The sequence below is a fragment of the Saccopteryx bilineata genome, unplaced genomic scaffold (assembly GCF_036850765.1).
Source record: "Saccopteryx bilineata isolate mSacBil1 unplaced genomic scaffold, mSacBil1_pri_phased_curated manual_scaffold_257, whole genome shotgun sequence".
NCBI lineage: Eukaryota > Metazoa > Chordata > Mammalia > Chiroptera > Emballonuridae > Saccopteryx > Saccopteryx bilineata.
Window position 1 is genome coordinate 15,216 of NW_027095619.1, and position 14,210 is coordinate 29,425.

Consider the following 14,210-nt stretch of genomic DNA (forward strand, 5'->3'; position numbering starts at 1 on the left):
TAAACACATGAAGGCTATCTCTGCCAAATTTTGTCAATCACAAGTCTCAGTCCATTAGGGCTGCTATAACAAAATATCACAGACAGGGACAGGGGAACTTATTAATAACAGAAATTTATTTCTCACTGTTCTGGAGGTTAGAAAGTCTAGGGTCTCCTGACTAGGTGGTGGCAGAGTGGATAGAACATTGACCTGGGACAATAACGTCCCAGGTTCAAAACCCCAAGTTCACCAACTTGAGCACAGGCTCACCAGCTTAAGCATGGGGCCACTGGCTTGAGCATAGGATTAAAGACATGACTCCCTGGTCACTGGCTTGAGCCCACAAGTAATTGACTTGAAGCCCAAGGTCACCGGCTTGAGCACAAGGTCCCTCACTTAATCAAATGGTCACTGACTGATCTGGAGGCCCCCTGGTCAAAGCACATATGAGAAGCAATCAATGAACAACATAAGTGCCATAACTACGAGTTGGTGCTTCTTATCTCTCTCTCTTCCTCTCTGTCTCTCTCTTTTGCTAAAAAAGAAAAGAGAGAGAATGAGAAAGAAAAAGGAAAAAATTCCAGGATCAAGGCATCAACATAGTCAGTGTCTGCCGAGAGCCCACTTCCCCCTATACAGCCCTCTTTTTACTGTAACTTCACAAAGTGGAAGTGGCAAGGGAGCTTTCTCCCATACTTTTATAAGGCACTAATCTCATTCCTGGGGGCTCCACCCTTACAACCTAATTACTTCCCAAAGGCCCCACCTCCTAATACCATCACCTTCAGAGTAAGTTCAAAATACAATAGGATTTTGAGAGGAAGCAAACATTCAGACCATAGCACAATACATAAGACTTATAGTCTGCTGGAAAGAATTCATATGCACTTCATAGCTTTATTATGTGGCCTACGCATTCAGCAAGTTACATAGAACCATCTCCATTCTACAAATGGACAAACTGAGGCTCAGACAGACCATGACTTCCAAGTTTTAGTCAATATCTGCTGGCCACAAATTAGATTTCCACTGTTGAAAGCATAATTAATTAGTCAATTACAAAACAATTTAGACACTAATTCACTGAGGTTTACTTAAGAAATAATAAAGAAAATTCGTGTGTGTGTGTGTGTGTGTGTGCACTTAAATCATTTATATTTCTTCTGAAGTTCAAGATATTTGCAAAATAAAAAAGTATTTAATTTTGTCTTGATATTCCTATGCCATTTGTGATGTATTCTTTTCTTTGGGTAAGAAGCTCTGTTTCAATATGAACTGGATGCAATGGATTGTGATTCCTTCAAGAATTCTCGATCAGGGCAGGATGGCCCTGTAGCATTTAGATTTTGGTGGTAAATTTTAACAAACCAGCAAAGGGAACTGTGAGGTCAGTTGGCAATGGGGTAGGTCACATGAGGAACCAGGCCCCGGAAACTTTGGCTGTAACTGCTCACACCCATGCACGACAAAAGAAACTTCCCAGGAGCCCTTTGAAAAAGAACACCTGTCTGTCAGCCAATGAAATTTTGCCATGCCATATCAACTTGCCATCACCCTATCGACCCTATAAATTACCGCCAGCAGAAGAATCCACGTGAATTCTCTGGCCCATCTCACAGACCAGAGAACCTTGTCCAGGATGTGCTGTACTAAATAAAGCTTTTGCTTATCCACCTTCCGTTTTCTTCAGCAGGGAAAATACCTTACATTTAGTGCCAAAACCCAAGAGGAGCTTGAAGCCCACTGGGGCTGCTTCTCTCTCCTTCCCCTCCGAGGAAGAACCAGGACCTCCGACCTCCCACCCACTTTGGCACACGGTGCAGTAAGTCCCCTGTCTCCAGCCTCCCCTCAGTTCTCTCCGCCGATACTTCCTGTTCATAATCACAGCTGCATCAGGAACATCTTATCTGTTCTGAGTGTGTGTGTGCCCATGGAGACTTCCCAGACACTCCCACTCTACATAACCATCTGGTGGCCAGAGCTTGAGTTGCAGGATGCCAATTCTCATCTTTAATCACTACAATGGCTGAGGGTGGCCATGGGAGGCACAGGAATCTAAACCTGACTCAAAAACACTCCTGGAGTGCCTTATCTGAAATCTCTCCCTCCCGAAAGAAGAAACTGAGCTTCTTCTCCAATGTGGTCAGGCCACAGAACCCACTGGATAATCAAACGAGCTGAAGGGACTTTCAATTTTAACACCCTCACCAATTTAACTATTGCCAAAGAACTGGGAAATGATTGGTGATCCCTTACATTCAGGGCTTCTGGTATTAGTGTTCCCATCCTAATCTCTGTGCCTTCTATTCTGTGGCACAGGCCCTTTTTGGCCAGAGAAACCTCAGCTAAACCATCCACTCCTGATCTTTCCTCCTTCACCTACCCCCTTGAGGAACTGTCCCCCCTCCTGCCCGACCCCTGGGGTGCCCCTCTCTCAGAACCCCTCTCTAGTCCCTCTGCAGGCCTCTTCCATTTGGGTCTCTTCCCTCCAGGAAGTCCCCACTCCTGCCAACCAAGAGACCTTCCCTTCTCCACTGTGTTTTTAAGCCCCTCTCCCATCAGGCCCTCCTCTGCTGGCCATTGGCCTTCATGCGGGTTTGCACAGTGCCAGAACCCACGGCCCAACCCCAATCTTCTAGCAGGAAGGCCTTGCCTTGTCCTGCCTCTGGCTAGTGTTTCTGGCTGAATCTGGGTGCCAGGCTCCTGAGGAGCCCCCCTTATTCTCAACCCCCATACCCCTAACCAAGACCTGGTGAACATGGCATTTAAAGTTTTTAATGGACACTGCTAGTAGGAAAAGGCCAAAGCTGCTCACAAGACCCGCATGCAGCAGAAGGTAACGCTCCAAACCCAGGCTCTTATGGCAGCCCTGAGGCTGGCAGAGCAACAGGAGCAGAGCATAGGAGGTGCCCAACCCAAGACTGGGCTGCAAAGAGGAACCCCACCAGGAGCTTGTTTTAAATATGGCAGGAAGGGCCACTGGTCTCGGCAGTGCCCCACCTGAAGCCACCCACTAAGCCTTGCCCTGACTGCAAGCAGCCCGGTCAGTGGCAGAGCGATTGCCCCCTTGGGCAACGGGCTCTTCTCAGCACCTCTATGCAGAGGACAAGCCACCCAAATTGGAGGCCAAGCCAGCCAGGTGTGCCCATTGCTCAAACTTGGCCTCATGGATGAGTGATGCAGCCGTACTTGAAGACCCCCATTACCCTCACCAAGCACAAGGTAATGCTACAGGTAGTGGGTAGGTCCATCTCATTTCTTATGGATGTGGGGGCTACCTTCTCTGTTTTGCCATCACACTCTGGACCTCTAGTTCCCTCACAAGTCTCGGTTATGGGAGTGGATGGGACCCCTTTTTTCTCCTTCGCATACCACTCCTGACATACAGTTTGGACAGAATTCCCTTTCTCACACTCCTTCAGATTCCTTCTTTCCACAATCTAATAGGCTTCTTTTGACACTGAATTCCCATTTTGCTTTCTTAGCCAAACCCCCTCCTCTTGCCACCTACCTCCCCTTTCTGTTTTTACTCAGCCATCTTCACAGGGAACACGTGGACGGGACCCTTCCTCCCATAGGGGGTCCAGATGAAGCACACCCAGTGGTACCCCTCCAGCCAGGAGACAGGGTTCTTCTGAGGGAACCCCAGCCTGGCTCCCTACAGCCCAGATGGACAGGACCCCATACGGTAATACTGACTACTCCTACTATAGCCAAGCTCCTAGGGCAAACACCTTGGTACAATGTCTCTCGCCTCAAGCTTGCCCCCATGCAGGATTGCTGGCAGTCAGAACCACTGGGCCCCACCTGTCTCTGGCTCACTAAAAGGTTGGGCCCTACAGATCCTCCTGTTATTCCTGTCCCTCCCATTGGGAACTTACAACCAGAGTGAGTTAAAGCAGGGAGCAATGTCGTTCAGTAAGACTGGCCTGATAGGAGAAAACATCAATGTCCTCAACCATGTACAAGAGAAACTGTGCAAGAATCTCTCTTCCTACAACCCGCTTAACTCCTGACAGCAGTCACACATCCTCACCTGGACTGCCCCTATCCTAGGTCCTCTTCTAATTATCAGCATATTACTCATATTTGCTCCTCTTTTTTAGATTCTTACAAGGTTGCATTAGCAAAGTTTCTTGAGTCACAGTCAACCAGACGCTCCTACATCCATATACGCGACTCCCCTCAGAGCCACCATCTTCCAACCTCCCATCTCCACGATACACCTAACCAGCAGGAAGTAGCTAGATGAATAGCAGCGCCCCTATCTAACATAAAAGGTCAGAATGTGAGGTCGGTAGGCAATGGGCTAGGTCACGTGAGAAACCAGGCCCGGGAACTTTGGCTGGAACTGCCCACACCTATGCGTGCCAAAAAAATCTTCCCAGGAGCCCTTTGAAAAAGAACAACTGTCTGTCAGCCAATGAAATTTTGCCATGTCATATCAACTTGCCATCACCCTATCGATCCTATAAATTACCCCCCAGTGGAAGAATCCGCGCGACTTCTCTGGCCGGTCTCGCAGACCAGAGAACCTCCTCTAGGATGCGCTGTACTAAATAAAGCTTTTGCTTATCCACACTTGGTGGCTATGCCCTTCTTTCTTCCTCAGCAGGGAAAATACCTTACAAGAATGTCAACAGCCTTTCTTTGGTCATTTTTCCATTTCTGTCAAAACATTATAAAACTCAGTAGGAAAAAAAACTGATCCATATCAACCTTTATTTATCCTTTAAAAACCTGTATTTACATTTGAAACAAGAAAACTGTAGCCTGACCAGGTGGTGGTGCAGTGAATAGAGCATCGGACTGGTATGCCGAGGACCCAGGTTTGAGACCCCGAGGTCACCAGCTTGAGCACAGGCTCATCTGGTTTGAGCAAAAGCTCACCAGCTTGGACCCAAGGTCTCTGGCTTGAGCAAGGGGTTACTCAGTCTGCTGAAGGCCCGCGGTCAAGGCACATATGAGAAAGCAATTAATGAACAACTAAGCTGTTGCAATATGTAACAAAAAACTAATGATTGATGCTTCTCATCTCTTTGTTTCTATCTGTCTGTCCCTGTCTATCCCTCTCTCTGACTCTCTGACTCTCTCTCTCTGTCTCTGTAAAAAAAAAAAAAAAAAGAAAACTGTAAAATTTTCCTTTTCCTTTGTGTGAACTAACTTGTAACTTTGTAGATGTGGAAGCTAGAGTTGTAAATGTGTCCAAACCATACAGTCAAGGGAGCCCTCTTTAATTGCTACACTCTGTCACCTCCAAAGGATTTTAGGGGGAAACTGGGCCACCAACTGCTCCAAATATTTCATTAGAGAATGAAGAATTCATCAACTTTCTCCTTTATTCCTTTACTTTGAAATACCAATATCAACATATCCACTGTGTTTAATGTTTTTGTTTTGTTTTTAATAAAACCTAGGGAGTTCATTTGGTATAGAAAGATTTTGGACCACGATACCTGAATCTGAATTCTAGGTCAAGTCTCTACAACCAACTTAGGATACTATCGTAAACCTTAGAATCTGCCCCCACCTGCCTCACAAAAATGTGACAAGTAAACAAACAAGTAAACAAAAAAAGTAAGTATTTTTGTGGGAGAGTTGGGGCCACAAAATAACATTTTACATAAAATGTTATACATTTAATATGCTCAGCCCTGGCCGGTTGGGAGGAGGAGTGTACAGGAGTCCCGGGTTTGATTCCCGGCCAGGGCACACAGGAGAAGCACCCATCTGCTTCTCTACCCCTCCCCCTCTCCTTCCTCTCTGTCTCTCTCTTCCCCTCTCGCAGCCAAGGCTCCATTGGAGCCAAGTTGGCCCGGGCACTGAGGATGGCTCTATGGCCTCTGCCTCAGGCACTAGAATGGCTCTGGTTGTGACAGAGCAATGCCCCAGATGGGCAGAGCATCGCCCCCTGGTGGGCACGCTGGGTGGATCCCGGTCAGGCGCATGCAGGAGTCTGTCTGACTGCCTTCCCGTTTCCAACTTCAGGAAGAAAAAAAAAAAAAAAAAAAAATATATATATATATATATATATATATATATATATATGCTCAAAGACATCTAAGGAGTAGTCAGATACACCAAGTTAGTTAAGTAAAGAGAGGGTGGTGAGCAGCAAACATATCATGGTGAAAACAAGATGCAGAAGCAATTGTAATCAATGAGAAAAAAAAGACCTGCAGCTGGGCCTGGGGCACTCCAGACTCTCTGATGACACTATTCTGGTCCAGGGTTCCTTCTGCAAACACTTTAGAATTTTACCTCCTCCAACCTACACCACTTCGATGGCAATTTATGTGTCAACTTGACTAGTCCACACTATCCAGATATTTAGTCAAACACATTTGGATGCTTGTAAACCAGTAGCCACAGCCACCATCACAGCCACCTCAGCCAGTGCAGGTTCGCATTAGATTCAGACAGATGGTAATGAAACAATGAAGCCAAGAACTGGTGGGCCATTATCTTTAATCCTAGCTTGCACTTGGTTGGAAAGTAAAAACACACACTGGGCTCCAAAACCCACTCATTCAGTGCTCACAAAGCTACTGACTTAACCGAGTTTCCTAGAATCAAAGGTTTCTAGCTCACTAGCTTTATTCACCTCTGTTCCCCATCTCCTTCTCTCTGCACAAACTGGCTTCTCACTCAGCAGTCCAACCATCTTGGCTGCTTCTCCTAGCCTCCCCTATGTGGCCTCTCTCTGCTCTCCTCTCTGCTCTCTTCTCTAATGCTAATCTCAGGAACTGAGAGGGAGCAAGCTCCCAGTCTGCCCCACTTTATAGTATAGAAATCAAAACCTTTAATCCAATATACAAACAAGGAAGTCTCTGATACAAAGTCACTCATCTGAGGCATAGGGATTCCTTATGAGAGTGTACCACCCCCCATTATGCAATCAGTCAACGGTGTGGGGAAAAGCTTAGTCTTAAAACTAAGACTCAGGGCCCTGGCCGGTTGGCTAAGCGGTAGAGCGTCGGCCTGGTGTGCAGGAGTCCCAGGTTCGATTCCCGGTCAGGGCACACAGGAGAAGCGCCCATCTGCTTCTCCACCCCTCCTCCTTTCCTTCCTCTCTGTCTCTCTCTTCCCCTCCCACAGCCAAGGCTCCATTGGAGCAAAGATGGCCCAGGCGCTGGGGATGGCTCCATGGCCTCTGCCTCAGGCACTAGAGTGGCTCTGGTCACAACAGAGCAATGCTCCGGGTGGGCAGAGCATCGCCCCCTGGTGGGTGTGCTGGGTGGATCCTGGTCGGGCGCATGCGGGAGTCTGTCTGACTGCCTCCCCATTTCCAGCTTCAGAAAAATAAGAGAGAAAAAACCAAAAAACTAAGACTCAGGCTATAACAACCTGACCTGCTTACAGCTTGTCCCCCAAACCCAATACAAACTATAAGTGAGGAAACATATATATCATATTTACAAACTTATTTGACCAACAGTGCTGCTGTGGAGGTTTTCTTTAGATGAGAGTAATATTTCAATCAGTTTTTGAGTGAGGCAGATACTGTAGACAAATTCACTCAGTTGAAGGCATTCAGAGAAAAGACTGAGGTCCCCCAAGGAACAGGAAATTCTTCCAAGTGACAACATTCAGACTTGACGTGCAACCCCAGCTCCTCTGGGTCTCCAGTCTGCCAGTAACCTGCGGCAAACCTTCACTAGTGCAACCATCTGGCCCACTATCTGCTGCCACCTTTCACACATTCACCTTCTCACCAATGACCTGATACTCTATTTCATGGAGACATAGATTCTGTGAAATACAAACAAGGTCATTCAGTTTCTTCTTCCTTGACTTCTGTAAGGTCAGGCTCCGAGGCTGTGGCCATGCAGATACAGGTTCCCATTGGATTCGGGCAGAAGGTAAAGGAACTGTGGAGCCAGAAAATGGTGGGTCATTCCATTTATTAAAGTCTCATAACAGTGGACAAGCAAACAGGCAGGGAAGGCCGCTTTCCTTTCACTCAGGGCTCCCAATGCCCCGACTCATTCTCTGGCTTTACTGAACTCACAGGCCCCAACAACCTCAGCACTCTCCAGCAAAACAGGTTGGAGGAAATACCTTCTCCAGCAAACAATAGCAAACAATGTCCCCTCCCTACCACAGGCAATTGGCAATTTGTGATCTGTTGCCCTGAGGGCAAGCAACTGCAGCCTTTCTTAGACTATACACACATGCCACTGCCCCAATACAAGTGAGCAAACCTAAAAAACACTTGTTACAAACTTGTTTGTCCAATAAATTCCAAGGCATTTAACATAAATGACCACTCTCTTTCTTGAAACACTCAGGTCTGCAAAGCCAAAATGTCCCACAGTCTTGGTTTTACTCCTCCCTTCCTCTCTGGAGCCTCTTTTCAACAGTGCTTTACAATCCTCAGTCCTTCTTCAACCTTGGAAAACACCTTCAGAGTGCTGAAAACCCCCTGGGCTTGGTTCTAGGCCCTACCTTTGCAGAATCTCCTCCCTCAGCCAGAGACTTCACCTGCAAACACGGTTACACTTCCCACTCATGTCCTGCTACCTGCAGCCCAGCTTCCCTGAGGTCCAGATTCATGCAGTCACCTGCTCCTCTGACAGCTCCAGCTGGATCCTCAAACATGGTCATTTTACTTTATCAAATGAGAAGTCCAGTTTCCTGGGGGGAGAAGGGAGCTAGCATCCCGAAGAAGCAGCTAGGTAACATTTTGCTTCTCCTTGTGCAGCAGGGAGACTTCTCCTTGTTTATCATGCAACCTGAGCAGTAGCATGGCCCTTCTCTAACTTGGACAATGCCCTCTAGAAACTTAGGTAATCATTCGGCCTCCAGTTCTCAGAGAACTTCAACTAAGCCAAGTATAAACGGAGTGAGCATCAAATCCAGTCATCTCATGCCATCTCCTACCTCTTGCACATCATTCAAGTTTGCCTTAGAATTTTCAAGTAGCAATGACAGTGGCTACCACATGTTGCACTTACCTGTAACCTCTCTGCTCTAGTCCATTTCTAATACCAGGAAGTTTCTACTAGAAGTACCACCCATTCTCAAGTCAGCTTTATTTTTTATGTAGCATCACACAAATTAGTTAGACTCTACTCAGTGCACTCTTGGCTATTCTTTCTCATGGAAAAATTCACCTGATAGATAAATAAATTTACCAGAAATTCCAACTGCCCTTTGGTTGTTCCACTTGGCTGCCTGACCTCACCCTTACTTACTGGATAATCGTCCCTGAGGCAGAAGAGTTTCAGGAAGCTGGTCAACCTGCCCCAAGAAGGAGCATTCAGGAAGCTGAAATCCTAAAACCGTAAAAGGGAACATACCAGAACTTTTGACTCAGTACCGCCTAATGCTCTCCCAAACCCTATAAAATTCACCCCTAGCCTGTAACTTCTCCCCAAAGAAGTGCCTGGCAGGGTTCCTTTCTTCTTTCAATAAAAGCCTGTTACTCTGGTCTTTTCAGACTCCCATGGATTCCAACATCACCAACATTTTGAAAAACAGACAGCACCTTTTAGTGGTTTTCTGTCTTCTATTAGTCACTCAGTGGAATTCAGGATTCAGGGATAATTCATCCATAGGATTCATATGTCATCATGAACTAGAATTTCCAGTTTAATTTTTAAAGGTTCTCCTCACTCTGAATAGAGCCAATAATTTTTTCAAATTTTTCAATCCCTGTTACTTTTAAGGGTTCTCCATGTTACTTAACTCAGGGACATACTTATAGTCTGCAACATTGGTGCCTGGAAAAACACTAGCTGCAAAGCATCTCTAGCAAATATTATGAGAAAAAGAAAAGAAAAGACACCAATGACCTTTACTTTAAAATCTCTACATAGTAGGCAAAGCCCAGTAACCCATGGCCATCACATGGTGTGCTACCTTCTCCTACAGCCACAAGCCTAGGGTTGGGATATCTGCTGCTTGAAGCTCCTCATTACCTCCTGATTTTAACTTTCCAAAGCACTTACATGTCTCAAGAAGCAAAGGCTGTGTAAAGTGGTGAGCTCTTTAGTACACAAAATAATATAAAATTATCTAGTCTGGACAGATGAGGAAGCCTGATTGTGAAAGGCACAGCAAAGATTGATTTCTGTTGAATACCCCATGAATAGCCCAGAAACCAATCAAGTGCACAGTCATAAATGGCAAGCCTTTATCTTTACATTTGGGGACAAATTTGCTTTCTAAGGCAGCCCATGAAGATGATAAAGATATCCCATCAGTGGTGTTAGTTTTTGGTTTCCATTTATAATATGCAAACCATTTTTACACTTAACTACTGTTTCCAAGTTCCTTTTCCTATAAAGGGATATCTGGGCATATTATAAAAATTAATTGGCATTAGGTTAGTGTAAAGCCAGTAGCCATGGCCACCATCACAGCCACCTGGCCCATACAGGTTTGCATTAGATTCAGACATACAGCAATGAAACAATGGAGCCAAGAACTGGTGGGCCATTAGCTTTAATCCTAGCTTGCACCCAGTGGGCAAGAAATGCACATAGTGGGAAAACACTTCCCTTTCCATTCAGGGCTCCCAAAGCCACTGACTTATCTGCATTTCCTAGAATCAAAGGTTTCTAACCTCACCAGCCTTATTCACCTTTGTTTCCCATCTCCTTCTCTCTGCACAAACTCTACACAAACTGGCTTCTCCTTTAGCACTTCATCATCTTGGCTGCCTCTTCTCTCCTTTACATGGCCTTTCTCTGCTCTCTTTTCTCTGCTCTCTCTTCTAATGCTAATCTCAGGAACTGAGAGAGAGCAAGCTCCCAGTCTGCCCCACTTTATAGTGTAGAAATCCAAACCTTTAATCCAATATACAAACAAAGAAGTCTCTGATACAAAGTCACTCATCTGAGGCATGGGATTCCTCATGAGAGTGCACCACCCCGTATCATGCAATTGGTCAAGGGTGTGGGGAAAAGCTTAGTCTTAAAACTAAGCCTTAGTTGGGCTATAACATCCCTGCCTGCTTACAGCCTGTCCCCCATACCCAATACAAACTATAAGCGAGCAAACATATAGATCATATTTACAAACTTATTTGACCAACAGTTAGTCAAAAAGAACTTTTTCTAAGAAACAGTCAGAAGGGTTTTCTTATTCTATGTTCCAGTACAGCCCAAGCTCTATGTCAGTCAGGGATCCGTGGTTTGATTTCCTTGTGCAGTGGGACAGTCCTGCTTGTCAGCAGGGCTGGCAGCCTCTTTGAGACTACTCTTGAAGTGGCTGTGAGGATGCTACTGATCAGCGCCAACACTAAATGCCACTGGAGAAAAGACATGACTGAAACACAAATTAGTTGCACAGGCAATTTATTACTCACAAATCCTTTTGGCATGCCTGGGTACAGCTTAAGGGGGCCCCGTATGCGTGCTCCTCTCTGTTATCTTTGGTCAGAGCTCAGAGCAGTGTGGAGACAGTCCACATCAACATTGGAGTCTGAGCAACTACAGCAGCAGGAAGCCCCTCAGCCTTAGTACCTTTTCTGGCCAAGCCTTCTAACAGGTGTCAGTCTATAGGATTATCACCTCAAACCATCCTTTGGGAGTTCCTCGCAGGGAACACCTTTTATGTTAATCTACTAAAATGTTTACATCAAATCACTTTTTAAGATGTTCTTATATATGTTAACTTACAAAGTTTTGACACCAAGGCAATTCTTATCTATGTATAACTTCACACACACATTAACTGGGCCCTGCTTGAAAGTCAGAGTCTTTTTATCACATCTACACCCACTATATTAATTTCTATTCAGATGGCATAATTTTATTTCATTTTCTTATTTTTAATATTATATTATAATTAATTTTTTATATCTTCCATATTTTTTATATTTCTATATATTTAATTACTATAACATTATATTACTACACCATTAAGGAAAGTGAATAAGGCTATAATGTCTGCACAGAAATTAATCTAGTGTGTACAGATAAGATAGGCAGACTCTGCCTTTTCTACAGGGCCCAGTTAGTGTGTGTATGAGATTATGTATAGATAACAAGTGGTTTGACGTCATAAATCTGTAGGTTGACATAAACAAGAAGCTTCCCATGCCCGCTTCAGCAACACATATACTAAAATTGGAACAATACAGAGAAAATTAGCATGGCCTCTGTGCAAGGATGACATGCAAATTCATGAAGCATTCCATATTTTTGAAGGAGAAATAAAAAGCTTTCCAGACAAAAAAATAAAACTCAAGGAATTCTTTAAAACCAAATCAGTAGTGCAAGAAATGTTAAGGGGCCTGATGTAAAAAGAGCAAAGAAAAAAATCGAGAAAAATAGGATTGTACATTTAAAGAATAAAATGGCAATAAACAACTACATATCAATAATAACCTTAAATGTAAATGGATTAAATGCTCCAATCAAAAGACATAGGGTAGCGGTGTGGATAAGAAAGCAGGACTCATACATATGCTGTCTACAATAGACACATCTCAAACAAAAGATACACATAGACTGAAAGTAAAGAGATGGAAAAAAGTATTTCACACAAATGGAAATAAAAAAAAACTGGGATAGCAATACTTATATCTGACAAAATATCCTTTAAAACAAAGGTTATAGTAAGGGATAAAGAAGGTCACTACATAATGATAAAGAGAGCAATCCTATAGTAGGATATAACCATTGTAAATATCTATGCACCTAATATAGAAGCACCTAATTATATAAAGCAGATTTTGATGGACATAAAGAGCAAGATCAACAAATAGCAATACTATAATAGTAGGAGAATTTAATACCCCACTAACATCAATGAATAGATCCTCCAGACAAAAAGTTAACAAAGAAACAGAGGCCTTAAATAAAACACTAGATCAAATGAACTTAATAAATATCTTCAAAACCTTTCACCCCAAAGCAACAGAATATACATTCTTTTCAAGTGCTCATGGTACATTCTCTAGGATAGACCACATGTTAGGACACAAAACAAGTCTCAGTAAATTTAAAAAGATTGAAATCATATCAAGAATCTACTCTGAACACAATGTCATGAAACTAGAAATCAACTACAATAAAAAAACTGAAAAACATTCAAAAACTTAAAGGCTAAATAGCATGTTATTAAATAATGAATGGATTAACAACAAGATCAAGGAAGAAATCAAAAATTTCTTGAAACAAATAAAAATGAACATACAACAACTCAAAATTTATGGAACACAGCAAAAACAGTACTGAGAGGGAAGTTCATAGCATTATAGGCATACCTTAAGAAGCAAGAAAAAGCTCAAATAAAGAACTTAAACCTGCATCTAAAAGAACTAGAGAAAAAACAACAAATAAAGCCCAGAGGAAGTATAAGGAAGGAAATAATAAAGATCAGAGCATAAATAAATGACACAGAGGCCAAAAAAATACAGAAGATTAATAAAAAATAAGAACTGTTTTTTTGAAAAGATAAACAAGATTTATGAACTTTTAACTAGACTCACCAAGAAAAAAAAAAGGGACAGAAATCAAATGAAATTAAAAATGAAAGTGAAGAAGTAACAACTGATACCACAAAAATATAAAGGATTGTAAGAAAATACTATGAAGATCTGTACACCAAAAAACTGGACAACCTACGTAAAATGGATAAATTCCTAGAAACATATAATCTTCCAAAACTCAATCTGAAAGAATCAAAAAACCTAAACAGATTGATTACAACAAATGAAATTGAAAGAATTATCAAAAAACTCCCAGCAAACAAAAGTCCTAAACCAGATGGCTTCAGAGGTGACTTTTACCTCTGAAGGTAAAACACCTATCCTTCTCAAGCTATTTCAAAAAATTCAAGAGGGAAGACTTCCAAGCTCCTTTTAGGAGTCAAGCATAAAATCCTCATTTCAAAACCAGGTAATGATACTACAAAGAATGAAAACTATAGGTCAATATCCCTGATGAACTTAGATGCTAAAATTCTTTTTTTTTATTATTGATTTTAATGGGGTGACATTAATAAATCAGGGTACATATGTTCAGAGAAAACCTATCCAAGTATTTTGACATTCGATTATGTTGCATACCCATCACCCAGTCAAATTGTCCTTCGTCACCTTCTATCTGGTTTTCTTTGTGCCCCTCCACTCCCCCACACCCTCCCTCTCTTCTCCCCCCTCTCGCCTGGTAATGACCACACTCTTGTCCTTGTACCTGAGTCTCATTTTTCTGTCCCACCTATGTATGGAATCAAACAGTTCTTAGTTTTTTCCGATTTACTTATTTCATTCA

The 14,210-nt window shown here is 43.2% G+C and overlaps 1 non-coding gene across 1 annotated transcript; it reads left to right on the forward strand.

Annotated features, from left to right (window-relative positions):
• Positions 1 to 12,029: 12,029 nt before the first annotated feature.
• Positions 12,030 to 12,136, forward strand: LOC136318429 (U6 spliceosomal RNA). Its single transcript, XR_010728071.1, has one exon. It is a non-coding gene; the product is annotated as a U6 spliceosomal RNA (small nuclear RNA).
• Positions 12,137 to 14,210: the final 2,074 nt, after the last annotated feature.